The 23,313-nt window shown below is 37.7% G+C and overlaps 1 protein-coding gene across 3 annotated transcripts in view; it reads right to left on the bottom strand.

Moving 5' to 3' along the window:
• The window catches only part of LOC131427561 (laminin subunit alpha-1), a 458,469-nt gene extending 443,466 nt beyond the window's left edge, over positions 1–15,003 (bottom strand). For all 3 annotated transcript variants that reach the window (XR_009229282.1, XM_058590870.1, XM_058590872.1), the window contains exon 1: positions 14,022–15,003. The gene's annotated coding sequence lies outside the window, so the exon portion shown is untranslated. The remainder of the gene's footprint in view (positions 1–14,021) is intronic.
• Positions 15,004–23,313: the final 8,310 nt, after the last annotated feature.

Raw genomic sequence — 23,313 nt, 5'->3', positions numbered from 1 at the left:
ACATCGTCGCTCTAAATGACGGTGTGCAGTTTAAACACACTTTACCCTATGAAAGCATGATAAACTTCAACAGCAACCAATGCGACTATGAGATTTTTTATTTTATGAGTCACATTACTTGACACATACTCACACAGATATTGCTCAATTCGATGAACAGTATCAAATGATATAGAGCACTTAGCTCTCCGGGCCAATTTTCACTAAACAATTTTTCAAGAGTTTGCATAAATTTTCTATATGAGAAAGTGCACTTTTATAGAAAAGCATCGTTATCATGATTTTGTAATAACACCAACAAGTAGGTACAAATTGAATAAAAGATTTACTAATTTACATTTTCTTCACATGAAAAATATAGATTGAAATGTGGCAACCCTGCACGCTATACGAAAATTAAAAAAGCACGCTGCGAACGGAGCAAAGTCGCACGTACCGACACATACCAGTTTTGCATCGTCATTTTGAATGACGGATTAAATGTTTTGACACTCATCGCCCTGTAATTTCAGAACCGAAAGTCGGATCAGAATTAAATTACACAGTATTATAAAAGACAATGAGAGCCTTAATTTGAAATATCAGGTGTTCAATTTTGCTTCCGCCGTTTTCCGATAGGTGGCTGTACAGGCAGAGGCTGGTTAAAATACATAGATAATAATGCTCTTTAAAGTAAATGTGTACAGTGCCTAACGAATTGTCATCGCCGTTTCAGTGACAGTTGTTCTTGTTTTCGTATTATTCACGCTCGAAAATGTCTGTTTATGTGCCCAATTCTCGCCATTTTCGGGAAGTTTTACTTTTTACTTACAATTCGAAAAAAATGCAACCGAAGCGCATCGAATGCTTTCAGAAACTTACGGTAATGCTGCTCGGAGTAAAAGAACGTGTGTGGTTTCAACGTTTTAAAAATGGTGATTTTGATGTCGAAGACAAACATGATGGTGGAAGAGAAAAAACCTTCAAAGATGAATAACAATTTACTACGAGCTCTTAAAACCGGCTGAAACCATCACAGGAGATCGCTACCGAACGCAACTGATGCGCCTTAGTCACGCGCTAAAAAAAAAGCGGCCACAGTATCAAGAGCGGCATGACAAAGTCATCCTCCAACATGACAATGCTCGGCCTCACGTTGTAAAAGTGGTCAAAAAGTACCTGGAAACGCTGAAATGGGAAGTCTTGCCCCACACGCCGTATTCCCCAGATGTCGCCCCTTCTGACTTCCACCTATTCCGTTCGATGGCACACGGCCTGGCAGATCAAACTTGGAAGAGTTGGAAAAATGGATTGCTTCATGGATAGCGTCAAAAAAGGACTCTTTTTTTCGAGCCGAGATCCGAAAATTTCCGGAAAGATGTGAGAAAGTTGTAGAAAGACAATACTTTGAATAACACATCTGTAAGCACTTTTTCGCAATAAAGCTTCAAATTTTGGAGAAAAAAAACGGCGGAAGCAAAGTTGTACACCTAATATGATTCGTGAAAATCGGTTCAACCGTTGCTGAGAAATCGAAGTGAGTTCCGTTTTTTGATCTATTCTTCTCAAATATCGGTGCTTTCGGAAGCGAAAACCGGGGACTAGTGGTTCCAAAGTAGTTTTGAAAAATTCACTAACTAACAAGATCTGCAACTAGATAAATTTAGCAGTAAGTTTTATAAAAATGAACACCTCGTTTCGCCATTGCTTGTGAAAATATACTAAATTTTCACTAATCGCACTGTAATACCGGAACCAGAAGTCGGATCTGAATCAACTTTTCGGGGACATCTTAAAGAATTTTCAGGCCTTTTATTTGCTTCTTAGTTTTTAAAAAACGATTCATTCATCTCTGAGAAACGTGTGTGACTATTTTTGTCCTTTTTTGGTGCATATCACCCTGTGATTCCGGAACCGGAAGTCGGATCGGGATAAAAATTAATAGCAATCTATGGGACCATAATACCATTCATTTTAGTCTGAGTTTGTGGAAATCAATTCAATAATCTCTGATAAAATTGAGTGTATGTGTGTCACTCAATTTTATCAGAGATAACTGAACCGATTTCCACACACAGACTTTTTGTTATCTCCACGAACTGAGTCGAAAGGTATATGACACTCGGCCCTTCGAGCCTTGGTTGTAGAGTCGGTTTTTACAGCGATTTTATAGCCTATCTATCATATCAGAGGGTCGTAAACCTGTTGTATGTTCGGAATTTTATCAGTAAAGTATATACCTCAGTAAAACGGAAGTGTCTCCAGTTGAGAAAATCTTTACGTCTGCTTATCAGTATATGTAAAACTGCTAAGTGGCGAGGCAGTGCAATATGAACTGCTGTGCACTGATTCGCAGAAAACGAAACGTGAAATAAAAAAATAACGTTATAAAATTGTTTTCAAGGATTTATCAGTATCTTACGAGAAAACCAGATTGTAAAAAAAAACTGACGAAGGAGACAGCAGAAATGAAAATGTGCGAAAAAGTTATCGCAAGAAGAACCGAGCATGTTCAGCTGTGCCCGAGCGCAAAGCAGTTCAATCGCTAGTCTCCATTTCTGCGGTATAATTTCCGCAAAGAACACTTTGCTACTACACATCAACCGATTATGATGTAAATGGTGACGCTTGTGTACTCCACAGACAAACCAAAAAATCTCAATTCATTATATAGCTGTGTGAAGAGTAAAATGGCATTATTCTGACCAGGCGCGTATACAGGAGGGTGTCTTATGGATTGAAACCCCCACCGAAACTCAATAAATTATTATATCATGAAAACTCTTCCCTTTAAATATTGAAGTCAATTATAAGTGCTTCCGTGACCTTTCTTACATGAAACTTCTTTATCATTTCATTAAGTCCATTGGAGTTCCAATTTAAATTTTATTTTATGTTAGACCCATTTCTCTTCGATGAGTTCAACCAATAGCCAGCTATATTAAATGAATAAAAGTGATGAACTGATACAAACAAACCTAAATAGTAATAAGATCATGCACAAAATAAATGTATTTTATTTAATGTAATTTATAATGGCAAATCGCTTGATAAAAACAGTGTTTAGAATAACTAATGAATACCAACACACTAATATGATATTCGAAATGTATTAGGTTTAAAGTACTATGTATTGTGGATGCCACAGCGAAGAAAAACTTATGTATATTGCCTATAAAGTAAACGTATTTATGGAAAAAGCCAATTATAAAATAAATAATTTTCAACAAACGACTTTATAACCAAAATTTTGCATGTAAATATAAATTTATTTTTTAATATGGAAATTAATCAACACTTCCCGAATCCTTCCAACGCTTGATTCTGACCTTGCAAAGAAATGATTCAAAAAATTAAATAAATTTACATCACTTTTTTTTTTTATTCAAGAATATAATGTTTAAGGCACACTGCTTAAGCTCTAAGATGCCAAGGGCTTTTACTAATTTAAAATTTACGACTAACTTAAAACTAGGGTTGTATCATTAAGTAATGTCATATTTGGGTCGCAGTGGTTGACTTTGGCAGATCCAGCCTTCATGTGGTGATCGGCCGGTGATCTGAATATTTCATGAGAGTCTTCCATATGGCGTTGGTGAATATTCATGTTGGCCGCATTCTTCGGTCCGTGTGGGTCCGCGGGAAACACCCCCAGGTTACGAATACCCGGCGGGTGGCCCGCATGCTGTTGATAAGTTTCCGTGGGCGATGATGGTGTTGTTACAGAAGAAAATGAAAAAAAAAGATAGCGAAGTAAATATTGCGGAAAACGAAGTAAAATGGGGATATGGGAATGAAATGACTAAAACGACAGAGATCTAATTAGTTGACATCGAGATGGTGAAAAGACGGGGAGGGGGGAAGCGAAGGTTAGTGACAGCAAAAAGATCTTGTTAGTTCCGATGAAGATGGTGGACAGATGAGGAATCGGGATAATCGGCGGAAGTTAGTGTCGAACCTGCAGTTGAGAAATAATTCTTAGCCACAGTTGAAACAACGTCGATAAATAGGAGGAACTTTCTAAGCCAGATGTAACAGATTACACTTGTATATTAATGTGTTTGAGAAACTGGTATATGAGAAGCATATATGAACTATCCCGACTCGCCAACACATCCCGAACCGGAACCTCAGGCGGTCTACCTCGGGCCCTGAGGGATTCCAGTAGCTTCGACCTGGCGTCGCGATACTCTACGCACGACCACACGACATGCTCGATGTCCTGATAACCGTCGCCACAGGTGCAGAGCCCGTTCTCCACGATCCCGATACGCCGGAGATGTGCGTTGAATGTATAGTGATTTGACATGAGTCGTGACATAACGCGAATGAAATCACGACTCACGTTCATCCCCTTGAACCAAGGTTTCGTCGATACCTTAGGGATAATGGAGTGTAGCCATCGTCCCAGTTCGTCATTGCTCCATGAAGTTTGCCAACTTTCGAGAGTTTTCTGACGAGAGATACTGAAAAATTCATTGAAGCAGATTGGTCTTTCATAAATATCACCTTCTAATGCGCCCACTTTAGCCAATGAGTCTGCCTTTTCATTGCCCGGAATGGAACAATGCGAAGGGACCCAGACTAACGATATTAAATAAGACCGTTCAGATAAAGTACTCAAATGTTCCCGTATTTTCCCCAGGAAATATGGGGGACACTTTCCTGGCTTCATTGCCCGGAGAGCTTCTATTGAGCTTAGACTGTCCGTGACAATGAAGTAATGGTCTTTGGGCAAGGTTTCAATGATCTCGAGGGTGTACTGAATAGCAGCTAATTCTGCGACGTAAACTGAAGCCGGATCACTGAGTTTGTAAGAAGCGGTGATGTTTTGATTGAAGATGCCGAAGCCTGTGGACTTGTTAATGTTTGATCCGTCAGTGTAAAACACCTTTTCACAGTTGACTGTTCTAAATTTATTATAAAAAATATTTGGGGCCACTTGAGGGCGCACGTGAGCCGGAATTCCACGAATTTCTTCTCTCATGGATGTGTCGAAAAACACAGTAGAATCAGAAGTATCCAAGAAATGAGCACGGTTGGAAACAAACGAAGAAGGATTAATATTCTGAGCCATGTAATCAAAATACAAGGACATAAAACGGGTTTGAGAATTAAGCTCAACTAACCTTTCGAAATTTTCAATCACCAGAGGATTCAAAATGTCGCATCGAATGAGCAAACGATATGAGATATCCCAGAACCGGTTTTTCAATGGGAGAACACCCGCCAGCACTTCGAGGCTCATCGTATGAGTCGATTGCATGCAACCCAAGGCAATACGCAAACAACGATACTGAATTCTTTCCAGCATGATGAAATGAGTGTTCGCCGCGGATCGGAAGCAAAAGCATCCGTATTCCATCACGGACAATATCGTTGTTTGGTACAGCCTGATCAGGTCTCCTGGATGGGCACCCCACCACGACCCGGTTATTGTACGAAGAAAGTTGATTCTTTGTTGGCATTTTCTTTTCAGATACCTAATGTGACATCCCCAGGTGCCTTTGGAGTCGAACCAGACCCCGAGATATTTAAATGTGAAGACCTGAGCTATGGTTTCACCCCCTAGTTGAAGCTGTAATTGTGCTGGTTCTCGCTTTCTCGAAAATACAACCAGCTCAGTTTTCTCCGTAGAGAACTCGATACCCATTTGAAGAGCCCATGTGGATAAGTTGGCAAGAGTATCTTGTAACGGCCCTTGCAGATCGCCAGCTTTGGGTCCTATAATAGACACAACGCGGTCATCGGCAAGTTGTCTTAGCGTGCAAGATGTGTTGATACATTTATCGATGTCGTTTACGTAAAAATTGTATAGAAGGGGGCTTAAGCATGAGCCCTGAGGAAGACCCATGTAACTGAATCGTATTGTCGACAAATCACCATGCGCGAAATACATGTGTTTCTCAGACAATAGATTATGTAAAAAGTTGTTCAAAACTGGCGAAAGACCATGCTGATGCAGCTTCTCAGATAAGATATTTATAGAAACTGAGTCAAAAGCCCCCTTAATGTCTAGGAAAACTGACGCCATTTGTTCTTTACGAGCAAATGCCATTTGAATTTCTGTTGAGAGCAACGCAAGACAATCGTTCGTTCCTTTACCCCTGCGGAAACCAAATTGTGTATCTGAAAGTAAGCCATTAGTTTCGACCCAATTGTCTAGACGGAAGAGAATCATTTTTTCGAACAATTTCCGGATACAGGAAAGCATAGCAATCGGCCGATACGAATTGTGATCGGAGGCTGATTTTCCTGGTTTTTGAATGGCGATCACTTTCACTTGTCTCCAGTCATGTGGAACAATGTTGTCCTCAAGGAACTTATTGAATAAACTCAACAAGCGCCTTTTGGCGGGGTCTGGCAGATTTTTCAACAAGTTGAATTTTATTCTGTCTAATCCCGGGGCTTTATTGTTACATGACAAGAGTGCAAGTGAGAGCTCTACCATCGAAAACGGTGTTTCGTTTGTATTTGGTGTCGCGGCGCGGGTGATCTTCTGTTCCGGAACAGAGTCTGGGCATACTTTTTTAGCGAAATCGAATATCCAGCGGTTGGAATATTCCTCGCTTTCATTCGTGGTGTTATGATTGCGCATTCGTCGGGCTGTGTTCCAAAGAGTGCTCATAGATGTTTCTTTTGTTAGGCCGTCTACGAACCGACGCCAGTAACCGCGTTTCTTAGCTCTAATCAAGTTCTTAATTTTAACGTCTAACGCCGCGTAATTCCGGTAATTATCAGGTGTTCCATTTTTTCTGAATATTTTATACGCGGAGGCTCTCTCCGCGTTTAAATTTGTGCACTCTTTGTCCCACCACGGGTTGGGAGGACGGATGTTAGTTTTCGCGCCGGGTACACGTTTCGTCTGAGCTTGAGTCGCGGTGTCGAGAATCAAGCCAGCCAAAAACGTGTACTCTTCCTCCGGAGGAAGTTGTTGAGTTCTTTCAAGTTTCTCAGATATCGAGGTCGCATAGCTATTCCAATCAATATTTCGTGTGAGATCATACGAAACATTGATTGTCTTCGATGGTTTTGAGCCGCTGGTGATTGATATTACGATCGGTAGATGATCGCTACCGTGGGGATCAGGAATTACCTCCCACGTGCAATCCAACCGTAGCGATGTCGAGCAAAGGGATAAATCCAGCGCACTTGGTCTTGCTGGTGGTGCAGGAATCCGTGTCATTTCTCCCGTATTCAAGATTGCCATATTGAAGTTGTCGCAGATATCATGGATCATAGTTGATCTGTTATCATCGTGAAGACAGCCCCATCCCGTACCGTGTGAGTTAAAGTCTCCTAAAACCAACGTCGGTGCAGGAAGGAGCTCTACGATATCACTGAGCCACCGATGCCCAACCGAGGCTCTTGGGGGAATGTAGATGGAAGCAATGCAAAGGTCCTTACCTTTGATTGTAACATGACATGCGACAACTTCAATACCTGGTATCGAGGGGAGGTTAATGCGATAGAAAGAATAGCACTTTTTGATCCCCAAAAGTACTCCTCCATAGGGATTATCTCGATCCAGACGAATAATGTTAAAATCGTGAAAGTTTAAGAATATTTCAGAAGTTAGCCAAGTTTCGCACAATGCAAATGCGTCACATTTCAGATTGTTTACTAGAAATTTAAATGAATCTATTTTTGGGATAATACTTCTGCAATTCCACTGTAAAACAGTGATTAGATCCGTGACCTCGGTGGATGATTTAGCCATCGAAAGATACAATCGCTGAAAGAAGGGGCCAATTTGCAGTCAACTGCTTCAAATATGTTTTTACTGTTGGCATGAAAGCAATTAAAATGCTTCTAAGAGGGTCTGAAATATTGAAAGTTGTAAAAATCCAGTCCACAACATCAGAGAACTTTATAAGTCCAGCACCTAGTTGGTTCTCTGGTGGATTTTCAGGGACGCTTGGGGATTTTTTAGTCCCTGGAAGCGGTGGGAATTCCATCTCGGAATTGAGTTTTCCGAGACCAGGAGCTTTTTGCTTCGGTGATTTTTCCCGATTCCCGTTAGCTGTAACTTTTCGAAGCCCTTCGGAAGACACCTTCGAACCCTTACTAGGTAGCTTATGAGAAGATTTATTCATTCTTTTCCTACAGCTACGAGGGACCGCTGAAGATGGACCTTCCAAAGGGTCGTCAGAATCGCTCTCGTCAGTTGACAAGCAGGCATATGGATTCGTTGCCTGTTTAGGAGGGGTGGCACTCTTAACCATCTCGGCAAAGGAACGCTTGGAGTGTTCCTTCAGGGAACGCTTCATCCGATCTCCTCGCAGTTTGTAAGCGGGACAGTCAGAGAGGTCATGCGGACCCTCCTTACAGTAGAGACACTTTTCAGCATCCTTACCGCAAGAGCCGTCCGCATGAGCTTCCCCACAGTTAGCACAACGTGGCTTATTGCTGCAATGGGTAGCTGTATGCCCCAGTTGTTTGCAATTGGTACAATTCATTATCCGGGGTACAAATAAACGAACAGGCAAACGAACCCGGTCCAAGAGGATGTAGTTGGGCAATGCCGAGCCGGCGAAGGTCACACGATAAGAGTCTGATTGGGGATAAGACTTTGTTCCATCCCCGGCGATCGATACTGAATGCAATCGCTTGCAATCCAGTATCTTGACATTCTTAAGTGAGGGGTCTTTAAAACAACCCGCCCCGTACTTAAGAATATCCTCGCAAGTCAAACTCGAATCGGTGACCACACCGTCGATTTCGACTTCACGAGCTGGCACGTAGACGCGGTACTCCAGCGTAAAAGGATCATTTTGAACAAGCTCATTAGCCTGTTTTGAGCTGGTAAACAGGACCCTGAGCTTGTCTGGCCGTATTCTATCTATACTTTTTATGGTATTATATCGCGAATTCAGGTCCCGCGATATTTTTAAAATATTCAGTTTTTTTTCCTTTGATTTGGTCCGGAAATAGACCGCGTAAGGCCCGGCCGGTAGTGCGAGCCCATCAGGATAGCTCTTTATGCGGGACTTTTTACTGACAAGGGAAGTCTCCATTTGAACATCGGGAGCGGGGGGGGCAGGTTTTAAATTAGACATAGCGGAACTACTTCCGCGCAAAAACAAATGATTCGGGGGGAAATATAATGGTCAAATAAAGAAATAAAAATAAACGAAGTAAAGGTACTTAACAAAGATCCAACGGGGGACACCAAGCTGGACTTCGTCGATCGGCGTATCGCCGCTTTGATGATGTGCAAAAAACCTCCGAGAGGAAAAGGCACACTTATTTATAATCCTCACACAATGGCCGCTTGTTTATAATCCTCACACTTGGCATTGATCGGCGAAACAATAATCGGCTAACGGTACCGTTTCGATCGACCGCTCGCAATAAGGCACTGTTCTATTATATAATACGAAAAAAAAAACCTATCAGAGGAAAAAGCACTATTGTCTATCACACAATATCGTCCGACCACTTTATCACACACACACACAACTGGTTTTCAATGCTTTCGCAGTAAATCCAAATCACGTCCGTTCGCTCGGAAGGTTGAAACGGCAATGTGAAATTTACATCACTTGTTGAGTTTTCAACGAAATGGTTTGATGAAGAAGGACACGTCAATTATTTACTACTGTTGGATAGAAAAATATTACACTTTTCCTCCTTGACTTAGATTGACACCTGATGTCCAGATGCAATAAAACAACTTAATATAATACAACAGATAGAATAATAGTATCAGTAAAATTTGTTGTAAATAACGGGTTTTTCTTTTTCCAATAAGGTTTACTCAATTGTGTGAAAGTTGTTTTAACAGTGTAAAGTGACGTATCTACTCAGTATGGTTTGGCAAATCATCATGAGTGGTTTAACTTCAGAACAACGCTTCCAAATCGTGAAAATTTATTTCCAAATCAGTGTTCAATCAAAACTGTTTATAGCGTAAATTTTTCTTCAGCGATGAGGCGCATTTTTGGTTGACTGGATATCAAGCAAAATTGCCGTATTCGGAGCAAAGATAATCTACACGCCGTTCAAGAATTACCAATGCGTCCTTATAGATGTTCTGTTTGGTGCGGTCTAAGAGCAGGTCATCATCATCGGTCCTTATATCTTTAAAAATGAGGAAGAACGACGCGTTACCGTGAATGGAAATCGATACAGAACCAGGATCACACTAAACCGCCAACCCGATGTTACACGCACTCTCTAATAATATCCGAAACCAGTTTTTCTAGTTTATAGTTTAACAGTTTTATTGAATTATAACTATCAATAATATAATTAAACTAATGTCACGGATACAAAAAAAATACTTGTGGATGGTAATCCAAGCAAACAAAATTTTTTTTAACGCATTATGAGAAAACTTGACAATCTTGCGATACGAAATGAGATGAAAACAAAGAGCAATAAAGAGAATTGACTGCAAATCTTTATCTCATATTTTTGAAGATTTTTATTCCTTAGAGGGTAATTTTAGAAGTTTTCAATCGTTGATTAAACAAGTGAAAAGTGAACATTACTAAATATGAAGCCATCCAACATTGAAATGTGGTGTAAATATGTGATATTGTAATCATGTTTTGAGACGAATTCAATTAGTAAATATTCAGAAACATAACGAACTGTTAAGCTTGAGACTAAATTTTTTTCTAAATTTGTAAGTGAATTTATTTTTTTATCGAAAAAAACGATCGCTGGAGGATTTAAAACCATTTTTTTAATGGGAAAGTGTGACAAAAACAAAAACAAACATTTTATAACATTTCACAGCTTGTTTCAGGTACGTTGAAAGATATGATTCATGTTCAAAGTTATAAGATGCAAGGACGAGATGGAAATAGAAGCTCAGTTGAAATAGGGAGCCGCCACTCTACTTAATATTTATTTTTCTTTTACCAAAAGAAATCAAAAATGAAATAATAATTAAACAAAAACAACGATTATAAATAAGTCTTACGACAAAAGCGATAGGTTTTTGTGTTTTACGATTCGGCTTCGACTCATCAATGCATTAGCAGTTTATGCTAAACCGCTAATGCCACCTCACGGATCAAAGTAGACGTAAAGTGAATACAATATGCATCTCATTTATTTTGCACCTAAGTGCAATGTTTTAACTGACGTATCAGACGATGGTCTTTATAAAGTATTTCTAAAGTAATCGAATTGTAATTGAGATAACCGATTTTAATTTTTCATTTTTGAAAAAAAAAGTGCTTAATCCACCTAGCAGTGAGATGATACTTTTTTTTATCAATCCGCATGTGTTTTTTGCATAAATATTCTTCAGTGTTTCACTTCTCATGACATTATTTTAATTACCGTCGTTTTAAGCGGCTATTTGAGATTTTAATCGGCCATTACCCTGTAATTTCGATGCTGAAAATCAGATCGAGTTTAAATCTAAACGTGTGACAATCGATTGAACATTCCGTGAGATGTCGAAGTAAGTTCCACTTTAGAGTTTACGGTTATTTACGATACTTCCAGAGCCGGTATTCAGGAACCAGCATAACCCAAACCGATTCGTATGACCATATGACGAATAAATTGCAATAGTTTTGAGTCCAACTTTAAGGTTTTTCGGGATTGTCATCTTCTATATCGGTTTAAATTTCAAAAATTCATCATCCTGTAATTCCAGAATTGGAAGTAAGAATTAGATAAAATTAATTAATTTTGTCTTTGTCGATTTAATTTTTTTTTTTGAGAAAACGATTTAGCTTTGACGATTTGATGCTGGAACCGGAATCCGAAAATCGATGTAGCCGAAGTCAGATAAATTCACCTGAGTAGCTGTATACTTTACATTTGTTTCAAAATGTTTGAAAATGAGTGTGTACATCTTTGAGAAATCGTAGTGCGAATTAAATCCGAATCGAAAACTGAATAACCCTAAAACTGAAATAAGTTTATTTGGTTATCGACTATCCAAATCTGCGAACCCGATAAACTTGATTAATTTATGTGATATAGATATATAAACCGGAAGTTGGATTTGACTAAAAAGCAAGATGTTTTATAGGATCTTAAAACTTTTAATTTGAATCTTAGATCGGTTCAGTCATCTACGCGAAAAATGAGTTACACAATTTTAATTTCGTTTCACATATCATCCTGTAGTTCCGGAACCAGAAGTCAGATCCAAACTCAGGAACCTTATTTGGGAGCCTACGACTTTTCATATGAATCTGAGTTTGTAGAAAACGGTTGAGTCATCTCCGCAAAAAATTGAGTGAAATTATTTGTCACACACGCATTTGCTGATCTCGACGAACTGATTCGAATGGTATATGGGTGTTATGTTCTCCCAGCATTTATTGCAGTAAGTAGTTGAAATAAATATAATTATGAAATTGATTGCAACTCGAAAATGCTGCCATCTTTGCCACCATCTGATTTAGTTATGTTATATTCAAACGATTATGATGCCAAAAATGAACCGTGCTAAAATCGGTCCGAGGCAAGATGTCATGAAAAAGTATGCTGTACACAGTCTGTTTGGTACTTAGAAACAATTGTATGTAACAGTATAAAAAATCGTGTTTGTGTGACAGATACTGACAAAAAACTGAAAATTTTGACATAAAACTTCGTATAACTGAAAAAGTAAACATCCGATCTCAAAATCATTCAATAGCGGGTGACGGGGAGACCTTTCATTTGCGACTAGTTTGATCAAAATCTCTCTCTCTCTCACACACACACAGTTTCTACTCCTTCCTATGACCCTCAAAGATTTTCCACTAGTGCCCAATCAGCTGTTCCGTTTGCTGTTTTGTTTTTCATACAGACAAAACTACGACTAACACTGAAACCACCGACTGATAGTACTTTGCAGAGCTCTATTTCATCGGGTCATTCCAAAGATGAAATTTCTCACATCTTTTATTTATTGATAGATTTATTTGACAAGACTTAAAAGTGAAACTCAGTATGCTTTTCATATTACACTGTGAGTTACCAAAAGTAATAAACAGTTTTAATAGGTCTCAACTACATAGTTTTACTCGGAAGACTTCGCTGAAATAGTTGAAGGGTAGTTGGTCCACCTTTCACGAAGCCCTTCTAGGACCGATTCCCAACACCACACGTAGAGCCAGGAAGTTTTTCTGATCCGAAAGGCTAATATCTCTAAAATTGAAAATCGATTCATCCCCTTCAAATTATACTCGAATTTTTAAAATTTTGTACAAGTCTCCTGAACCTCGTCGACATCTTAGAAAGCAATTAAATTCATTGGGATGAACTCTAAGTTTAGTGTGAAATTTGATTTTACGTGAATGAGGTTAATTTATTTCAATAAAATCGCATGAAAATTGAATAAAAAGTAATTGCAGTAAGAAACTTTGAACGAAAAACCTAAACGATCCTTTTATGAAATTAAGTTTGTAATCGATGATAGAGCTAGTTGATCTTGTTTTTATCCTACGGTGCCATCATATGGGTCTCTTTTTTTATCCAAGAAAACCAATTAAATGATTCTAAAGATATACATTGAAATATGAAAAGCCAATCCTACACGAAAACCGTCACCGTGAAGGTGAAAACGAAATGCGACTGGAAAAAACCTGTACAGCTCGTTATCGAGTATCATCAATTGACAGATCTTGATGATTCAAGGCTTCTTCAGCTACATTGTTTAAGACTACTGCCTAGGTGCCCAAGTGACCTCAAAACCGAATCAACATCGGTTTTTACGCATCAGGAAAATATTCCCAGATACTAGAACCGAATTTCATCCTTTTTCCGATTCATCAATTATGATATTATAATAGCGGTCCGTTTTTAAGTCTCAATAAAAAAACGTTGTAGCTTGGAAACCAAGGGTAAATACAGTGAAAATATGGGAAAGACAAGAAAACATTGTTGCAAAAGGTCAGATACATTGAAGTCTTCAACTGTAATCAGTTTTTGATTATTATTGACTGTATAAAGACTACATCAATTAAAATCATTTATCAACTACATTTATCGCGAGTACCTGTATGAATAAACAAAGACTAAAAAATAACTGAAATGTAGAGGTCATTCGATAACAGAGCAACTGGAATAATTATACTTACGTTTCGAGACACCTATAAAAAACAAAAAACAAAATTCCAGCATGCAGGACAAGGTCTCCGTGTCGGCTGTTTATGGAATTTTAAAGCGCACTCTGAACTGACACTCTTCAACAACTTTCGTGTCGACACTTAAGGTCCAAAAGGACACAATATCAAGTGAAAAAATAAAAGTGCGTTTCAAAACCGTTAATCACTTTATGTATCATGGATTTCTTTCACTTTTGAATATTTAGGCAATTTTTCTGCCACCACACCAACCAAGTAAAATTAATATTTTTTGTAGTATATTCCCTCCAGTATTCAGGACCACTCATCAAGGCATTAAGATTTCACACAAAACTTTCGCGCTACGTGTAAAGTAAGGCCAAACACCCAGAAGGCCATTTTCCGCACAACACCTTTCAGCCATTTAAATTTACCGCCACTTATTTCGGGCGCAATCACTGCACCAAAATGATTTAATCTGCGGTTAAGAACAGCATTTATTTTTATTTTCCTTCAATCTGAACGCAACTCACTGATTGGCACTGCCGTACGGCTGATTGAATGAGAAAGCAATGCTGTCATTCGCGGCGGTGCGGTACAAAAAGGCGTTGACATATTTACACCGTATTGTGTATTTCGGTACACTCTGGACACGACACAAGACAAACCGTCTGAACGATCCGTTTAAGTGCGCGCCGAGACGCACGGTCTATTTAAATAGTACCCAGACTAAGCAATTTCGCATTGCATACAAAAGGATGTACACCGTAAACCACTCTCCAACCGTCACCAGAACAACACGGGGTGACTCAAGGTAGCGTTCGTCCAAAAAGGACTTGAAAACCGCATTTCACGCAGGCACAGAACCAAAAACAAAAACAACACCGAAATAATCCAAATATCCCATTCAACATAAGCCGCAAACCGCAATTACTGCCACGATGTAACGATGGTCCGACGCGCGACGAGCTACGCACAAACACGTCCGCACAGTACAAGATCCCGACGAATACTAACCTGAAGAAGGAAAATTTGCGCAGATTGATCTTCTGCTATCCGACGTCGCCCTCGTGGGAAGAAGCAGTGCATCGCAAGAAAATGCTCGATCGGGAATTGAACAGAACGCATACAGCAAGAACTGGCGGAGACAAAATGCATCGCCAACGTACGATCATGATCATCATCTCCCGACAATCATCATAGATTCTCTCCTTCTTGTCTATGCTCAAATGCTCACTTGTTTCCATGACAGCGTGCGCAGTCTCCCGCTCAGCTGACGCGAGAGATGGTAAACAAACGTGATTTGCAGAGGTTGAAATGCCGTGATTTTGCCGGAGAACGGTATACAGCTAGATTGAAAATCGCTCGAAAAGATTGTTAGGTTAGCGTTACTTCGGAGAGCTTGTTACCGGCTGACGATAAGCAGGCCCTATCAGCTTGAAGCGAAATCAATTTTCAGTTCAGCAACGCCATCGCACGGCATCGCATTCAACATATCATGTCAATTGTATGGGTGCGCAGCACTGCTATTTTGACGCGCACGAATTGGCATTTCTCTCCCATATGTACTTCCTAAGACAAGACCTGACAACTGGGGGGCTGCTTTTGTTCCAAAATAGACCAGTTTCTGATTGGCTGATTCTGATGTTGCTACCCGCACATTGTGAAAAGAAAAAACTTTTGCAGGGTACGCGAGTAATGATGCCAAGTATAAAGAAAATCAGAAAACAAGTTTAATAAAATGTATAATTTTAGCTCACCAATAAACATGAAAATTTTCAAAGAATGTTTAACTTTTTTTTAATCTCATTTGTAATAAATGTTCAAAGTGGCAGCACTGTGTAATTAAAATCAACATCAAGCCGTTTTTCTTCTTAGTGAATTAAAGTGTAACCAAAAAAAGATTTGTTAAATTAGTGTAAACTCGAAAATGTGTTTAGTTTTACGAGAAGAATGAACTGTTGTGTTCCACACTGTGGTCGCACTAAGCATTTCTATCCAAACTTGAATTTTTCCGGTTTCCGAAAGATCCGTTAATACGTCAACAACGGATTCGATTGTGCGTTCAACATGAGATATTTCGTATCTTGTCATCAAAGCTCAATGAATTGTTTTTAAGCATTAATATATACTAAAACTAAGCATTCACAAAAACATTTTTCATGTTTATTTCAAATCAAAAACCGGTCTAAAAATATAAAAATTTTCGTGGAATAAAATTATTAAAAAATCTGTAGATATGGCTACACTGTAGCCGATACGTTGTTATTTATTCCACAGGGCGAAAATGACGAGAAGGGTGATTCGCAAGGAAGAATAAGAAGCCAGTTGTCAGGTCTTGTCTTAGTGTACTTCTATGTACGAAATTCGATGCGGACTCGCTTGAGGGCGCCATGCTCGCAAAAAAAGATGTCGCCAATGATTTGTTCGTGAAATGTGGGAGCTGGATATGATGTCCTTGGTATAAGTTATCTCGACGACGTGAATTGGTACGTCTCTCGCGCGCCTCTAGTCTATGTTTGAAAGTGATTTGTGTGCACATCGATAAGAAACAACTGGCGCAGGTTTGGTTCAACCGGGGAACAATTTGACAGCTCCCATTGTTCTCGAGATCTCGGCCATAATTTCGCAAGCGATTTGCAGTTGAAGCCTGAGAATGGAACCATTCGGCTTCTCCTCGATGTAATGACTTTCGGTGACGAAGTTCACGTCGAAGAATGTCTGAATTACCGTTCATCCGCAAGCATAGACGCAAAGTCATTTTTTGGCGCGACCTAACCAGCTGCCACTATCCCAAGGTGGTTCTGGAGTGATATGCTATCAACAAGATCGGTTTTCTTTTCTAATCAATGAATCCTCTGAATTGTCCAGAATTTCTACCGATCGAAAGATACTGGGCTATTTTAAAACAACAAGTTCGACGCAGCGGCTAGATATTCAAGGACAAATGCGGTAAAGATGGAAAAGTTGCGCAGCTTTCGTGTCCGTATCCGTGTTCGGGCGCTTATAGGCTCCGTCGAGAAGTTTCGTTCGAACTGGAGAAACGTCATTATCTAATGAAGTTACTTCGAAGTATGGTTCAAATGTACTGTAAACCAACCGTCAAATGATTGTTCTAACTAATCGAATCACGAATTACAGTTTTTTTTGTGCATACAAATCAAGTTTTAGTCAGCCTTTCGGTATAATCGCCAACAATGATCATATTTCAAGCAATTAATGTACTTCAAAGTTTTTCCATGGCCACATAAATATGTTTGTAGGTTTGTAACATACTACTGTGGGCAAAACAGTAGTAAAACTTGTTAATTATATTTCGCGCGGAAACCTTATTCGTCGATTATTTTTTTCTAGGTCGGTATGACTGTCAGTGACATCTGTGTCAGGTGTCAAAATATTAATTAATGGAAGTATTAAAAGTGCAATCGACGATTATTAAAATGAGTTAAATTATTCAACTGTTAGTTCAACAGTTATATTAAATTTTGTGCGCGGAATCAAATTTCTGGGACCAAAACGTTCAGAATGTTGCAAAAGGCCTTCGGTGATAATTGTACGTCGCGAGCAAGTTATTTTGATTGCTACAAGTTGTTCAAAAAGGGTCGAGAACGCTTTGACGACGAACCACGTCCAAAACGGCCATCAACATAACTGAAGATGAACACGTCAATAAGATCAATGAATCAATATCGGAAGGATCAGTAAAACCATTTTGAAAGATCATTTGGGCCTAAGGAAAGTGAAAGCACGATTGGTTCCAAAATCACTTCGAGATTTTTTCGCCAAAAATTCACCCTTTTCGTTCCGAAACCACCGTATTCACCTAATTTAGCTCCGTGTGACTTCTGGCTATTCAGCAAACTCAAACGACCGCTCCGGGGAAACCGTTTTGAGCCAATTGAAGACATCAAACGTGAATCGCTACGCACATTAAAGGCTATTCCGGAAATTGACTTTAACCATTGTTTCGAGGAATGAAAAAAACGTTAGCAAAAGTATATTTTGGGGTCGGAGGATTACTTTGAGGGGGACGAACTAGATTTTGAAGAATAAATAAAGAGTTTTGAAATTATGAACATAGTCTTACTGTTTTTTGCCCACAGTAGTAAAATATTATAATAAAACAACTCCAAGTGATCAAATCTAAATTTAAAAGCAGAATCGTCCACGCCAACGTGCGTGAAAATGTTTCCTCTCTCTCTTATATTCAATCAATGATTTCTCTTATACGTCCTTTCGGAAAAGCTCCACCAGCATGGATTTACACCATATTTGAATAATTTTTTTGAACAACCTTTTGTCAGAAAAACATATGCATTTTTCGCAAAATGACTTTTTCACATTTAGAATCAGCTGTATGGGTCTCCCACAAGGATCATGTTTATGTCCCCTTCTTTACAACTTCTTTTTGAATAGTATAATAAGGTTATCTGGTTTATACGTCTTGGGCTTGCGGAAAGTAAACTTTGTGCTTGTGGTGATAGGTACAAAGATATTGATCATGTTATTTCGAAATGCACTGAATACTGAGACGTCAACTAGCGAGTAAAATCACATAACATTACAATTCGAGGCAGTCAGAGGTTTCAAAATTTTAAAATAAATTTACAGGAAACTGTGTCTGCACCTAACCGACCAATACAATGTTAGTAGCGCCGGGTAGAAGCTACACATCAGTAAGAAACTACGAATATAATAATTTAGATGCATTAAAATGGAACCGAACTACCTTCACACTCTTATCTTTCTAAATGGCAAAGAATAAAATTGCACCGACCAAAGAAAAAGGACACGAAAAAGGTGAGAAAAAATTGAACATAATTTCTTACCATTTCTCGTCTCACGCTACGGGCTGTTGCTGAGTCTTTGTTTTCTTGGCGAAATTTAAATAATATGTTCGAAGCAACACAGAGCAATCCTGGTAATGGGCAGGAACAAAGAGTAGGCCGCGCTATTCTGAGAGCAAGCAAAGAAGCAAAGAGGGAGAATAAAAACCCAACTGAACACAGTCGGAATGCAACAGCTTTGCGAATGAAGCTAAACGAATAAAAGTAGTAATCAAAACAAAACGAAATTAGCTCTCCGAAACATGATCTTCACGTTCGTCTGTACGGAACTTTAGGATCATTAGGCGTCGATCGCGAACAATACCTTCACACACCATATGTTTGTATGCGAAAATTCGTACATATCATTTCAATCCTACGTATTTGTTTTCCATCCAGAATCACAATCGACGATGCGTCTCCATTCTGTTTCATGCGGGCACTCTCTCAGTACTGTCATCATCTTGAATTTTCATTCTCCAGTGAACTTTTGCTTAAAATTTCTGTTGACCGATTCGTAAGATGTTTCCATGAGGAAACTAAAATGAAAATGCCTTCATCTCTAAGATGAACATAAGCTTAAAGTTTGAAATATTACAAGGAAATATTTCAGACAAGCAAAGCTTTTTTACCACATAGGTATGCTTCTACTAAGCCATTTTTGATGGTGAACTAGGCGCAAAGTTGCCATTTTTTTCGATTTACAGCATATAGCCGATTTTTCTGTTTTCTACAATCACTCTAACAAACCAGAGAACAAGTTTGAACGAATAGGCATGAATATTAGCTCGATGACAGACAATTATTAAGATCGGTATAATAAACAAAGGGTGGCGTGTTTCAAAGTATTCAAAATGAAGATTGGAAGAGAGAGCAAGGAATTTAAGTACATTCTATGATTAACATTTCAGCTTCAAGACTTATTTATCATTTATTTCTTATTTTGAACCAACTGAAAGTCACTAGGAGATCATTTGATAACCGCGAAGCACAGTCAGCACAGTCAGCTGATCGGCTGTGAACAATCGATTCCAATTGAGTGAAATTAAATGAAATTTTTCGGCACTGATTATGTGTGCATCTAACTAATACTGACATTTTGTTGCAATTCCGCACCAGTGGCAGAAGCTTGACGGAACGTGTAAATCGCACTTTAGTCGAAAGAATGAAGAATGACGAATAGTTTTCCAATTTTCATCAGATATATCAATAAAGACCTCACATCACACTGCTCAAGTTAAGATAAATTTTACAACTGCTATACACTGACGAATCAGAAAGGTTTTATTTTTCAGCACTTGGCGACTGGGCAGATGAAATACAAATATTTCTAATGAAGAAAAATTCGTGTATTTTAGGTAGGTGAATGTAAGGAATTTCTAATCATGGGAAGTTCCGAACTGCCAGTCTTATCTATCATTTTCTGACGTTAATCTATACGAAACCTCAAACGATTTAGTAGTTTCAAGTGCTTTCTGCGTAAAGCAAAAAGTGTTTAATTAGGTAAAACGAAACAAGTAAATATCCTTAAAATCGTTGAGTGTGACTAAATTATTCAAAGGAGAATCAAATTTTCATAAAATTTGGAGCTATGACGGTTTTGAAGAAAATCGCTTGTGCGGAATATTGAAACACTTTTTTTTAGGAAAATCGAATCACCATGGTTTTATCATTAGGCAAATAGATAATTTCTTTTTTATGCTGTTCAATGATTTTGAATTTGAAATGACAATAAATTATCAGCCAAAACGGAAAGGAAGAAAACCAAAATAACATGACTGTGACTATTTCACGTACAAAATCTGTGAGTCCACATAAGCAGCGTCGTTGTGTGTTTTCAAAATCTAATGTTTTTATCACATAATATTTTTTATCATTCAAATTTACTCAAATTACTAAGTGGAAAAATATCCCACGATTCCTCAAAATCAAATATTTTGTTATAACCCTCAGAACTAAAAAGTAAATAGGAATTTTTGAATTCTGCCAAACACTAAAATGTGGTTAATTGCTTCTAGTTTCATCTCCATTTCTCAAAATTTGAAGAATTGCGATCGAATTTGACTCGAATCGAATTTGACTCGAAATTCGCCACTTCCCCGTAAACGATTCAGTGATAATTCTACATATTTTTCTCTGTTTCTAACCAAAGGCTTGCAAATAATGTTTGAGCGAGTGACGGTTTAATGTTTGGAGAGATTTTCAAATAATAAGATAGAGTTTATATAAATAGATATCTATATATATATATATATATATATATATATATATATATATATATATATATATATATATATATATATATATATATATATATATATATATATATATATATATATATATATATATATATATATATATATATATATATATATCGTATGGTTTTTAGCGACAAAAATATCGCATGACAATCGTAAGATGAAGTACTCGAGAAATACGTAATTAAATTCGGGCTAAAAATTAGGCATAATTCGAACGAAAAATTTTTGAAGGTTTTTTAAAAAATGCGCGGATTAGGATTTTAATAGTAAATTGAAACAACAAATATGCTTATTAATTATAACTCTTTGAGATTATGTTATCTTGAAAAACTGTACAAAACAACAGTGTATAGTAGAAAAACGTACAAGCAAAGTACATATAAAACAAAATTGTCATCCCAAGTAACAACTTTTGTTACGCTAGCTTGTTTGTGACTAGTTTGCAACCAGATATTTGAGTGATTGTTACTAACATCTAACCACTTGCGTGACCCAAAAAGCGCAGTTTCTACTAGTTGCTAATTCGGCTAAAAATAAGTTATCGTTACGTTGTAATGCCATACTGAAATAACTTATCTTTTCATAACTTGAAAATAACTTGTTTTCAAGTAAACTAGTTAAAACTTAGTCACCATCGACATTATAAACATTGAATGAATCCAGAATACTTTTCTATCATCAATAAAAAAGCAGAAGAGTACTTTAAATCACAAACTTGATACAAGGTACAAATTTCACAACGATTTTAAAACTGTCGAGCGGAATTCAATTCTACTTAACTGTTGTTAACAAAATAACGCTATGTTGAGAATGCTAAAAATTATTCCAAGTAGAGTGATTTTTCATCATTTTAAATTCATATATCATGAGAATTATAAAATTATCACAATCGATGTTCAATCCTCATATTATTTTCTTCGTGTTTATGACAGTGCATAGAACAAAAATGACTATTCTGCCTTTTACAATTTTCGGCAAAAAGTAGTTTTGGAAAAAGTAATATCCTGGTTTTTTTATGTTTCATACACTTCTTGAGACTCCATATTGTGTTCGCCATATTCAAGCCAACAAAGGTTGTTTTGTTTGCATTTTCGTTATCATAACGTTGGGAAAACCTACCGGTAACTATCTGATTCAATGCAGAAATTGTATGTTATAATCTTATAATATCTAAGTTATTACTACATCAATTCACAGTAACGATGTACATTTACGCTTACGCATTTAAAATAAACCTTTTTTCAACTAGTATCTAAAAGCATAGTTGTGATTAAAGATATGTTAGAATCAAGTAACGATAACTTACAAATGATAGTTAGTTCAATGTTTACGTTATACAGAAACACTGCTGTCACGTTGTTTTAACCAGCATAACATAAAAAAACATGTTCGTGCTCTTGTCGCAATACAGTTGGGTTAAGCGGTATCAAAACTAGTTACGGGTTGCTACTATTGAAGTCAAATAAACTTATTTTCAACTAGTAGCTAGAAGCATTGTTGTGATTAAAGATATGTTTGGATTAAGTAACGATAGCTTGTAATTTAAAATTAATTCAATATGACTAAAAGATGTAGTGATTTGAATCCTAAATAACTATTTCGAAACTAGTCATGTTGTGAAGAAACATTTCTGTCACCTTGCTTTAACCAGTATAACATAAAAAAAACATATTCGTGCTCTTGTTGCAACATAGTTTGGACTTTGTCGTAGCAGAACTAGTTGCGGATTGCTACTTGGGATGTCATTCGAACATTATTTTGTTCCAGTGTATCACTCCCGATTCGATTGAAATCGGCTTGGTGGTATTGTGGTTTTCAGCGGGGCATAGAATGCGACGGAATCGTCGCCGAATAGCGAAATAATGAGCGTCAGAATCACAGGTACCAAGCTGCAGATTTGCAAGTAAATTTGCCGATTTCTTTTGTAAGCAGACTCTGCTATTTTGCAGGCTTTTACAGATTTTCGAAACCTTTATATTCAATCGTAAAATTTACAGACTTTTTAAATTGCATTGCATTAAATTGTTTAGTTTTTCTAGTCATACTTACAAAAATTAACACTTGTATTGGAGGATTTCTAGTATGCAGACTTAAAAATTGTCATTGTTAATTTAAATAAATTTTAAAAAATGCCAAAAGTTGAACAGTTTTATTAATCCTTTCGCTGTCTGTTGTATTGAAGTTTACAGCATTCCTAGCGAATAGAGAAATAAATCGTCT

The sequence above is a fragment of the Malaya genurostris genome, chromosome 2 (genome assembly GCF_030247185.1).
Source record: "Malaya genurostris strain Urasoe2022 chromosome 2, Malgen_1.1, whole genome shotgun sequence".
NCBI lineage: Eukaryota > Metazoa > Arthropoda > Insecta > Diptera > Culicidae > Malaya > Malaya genurostris.
The sequence above is the reverse complement of the archived record's forward strand: the minus strand, read 5'-3'. Positions and strand labels throughout refer to the sequence as shown.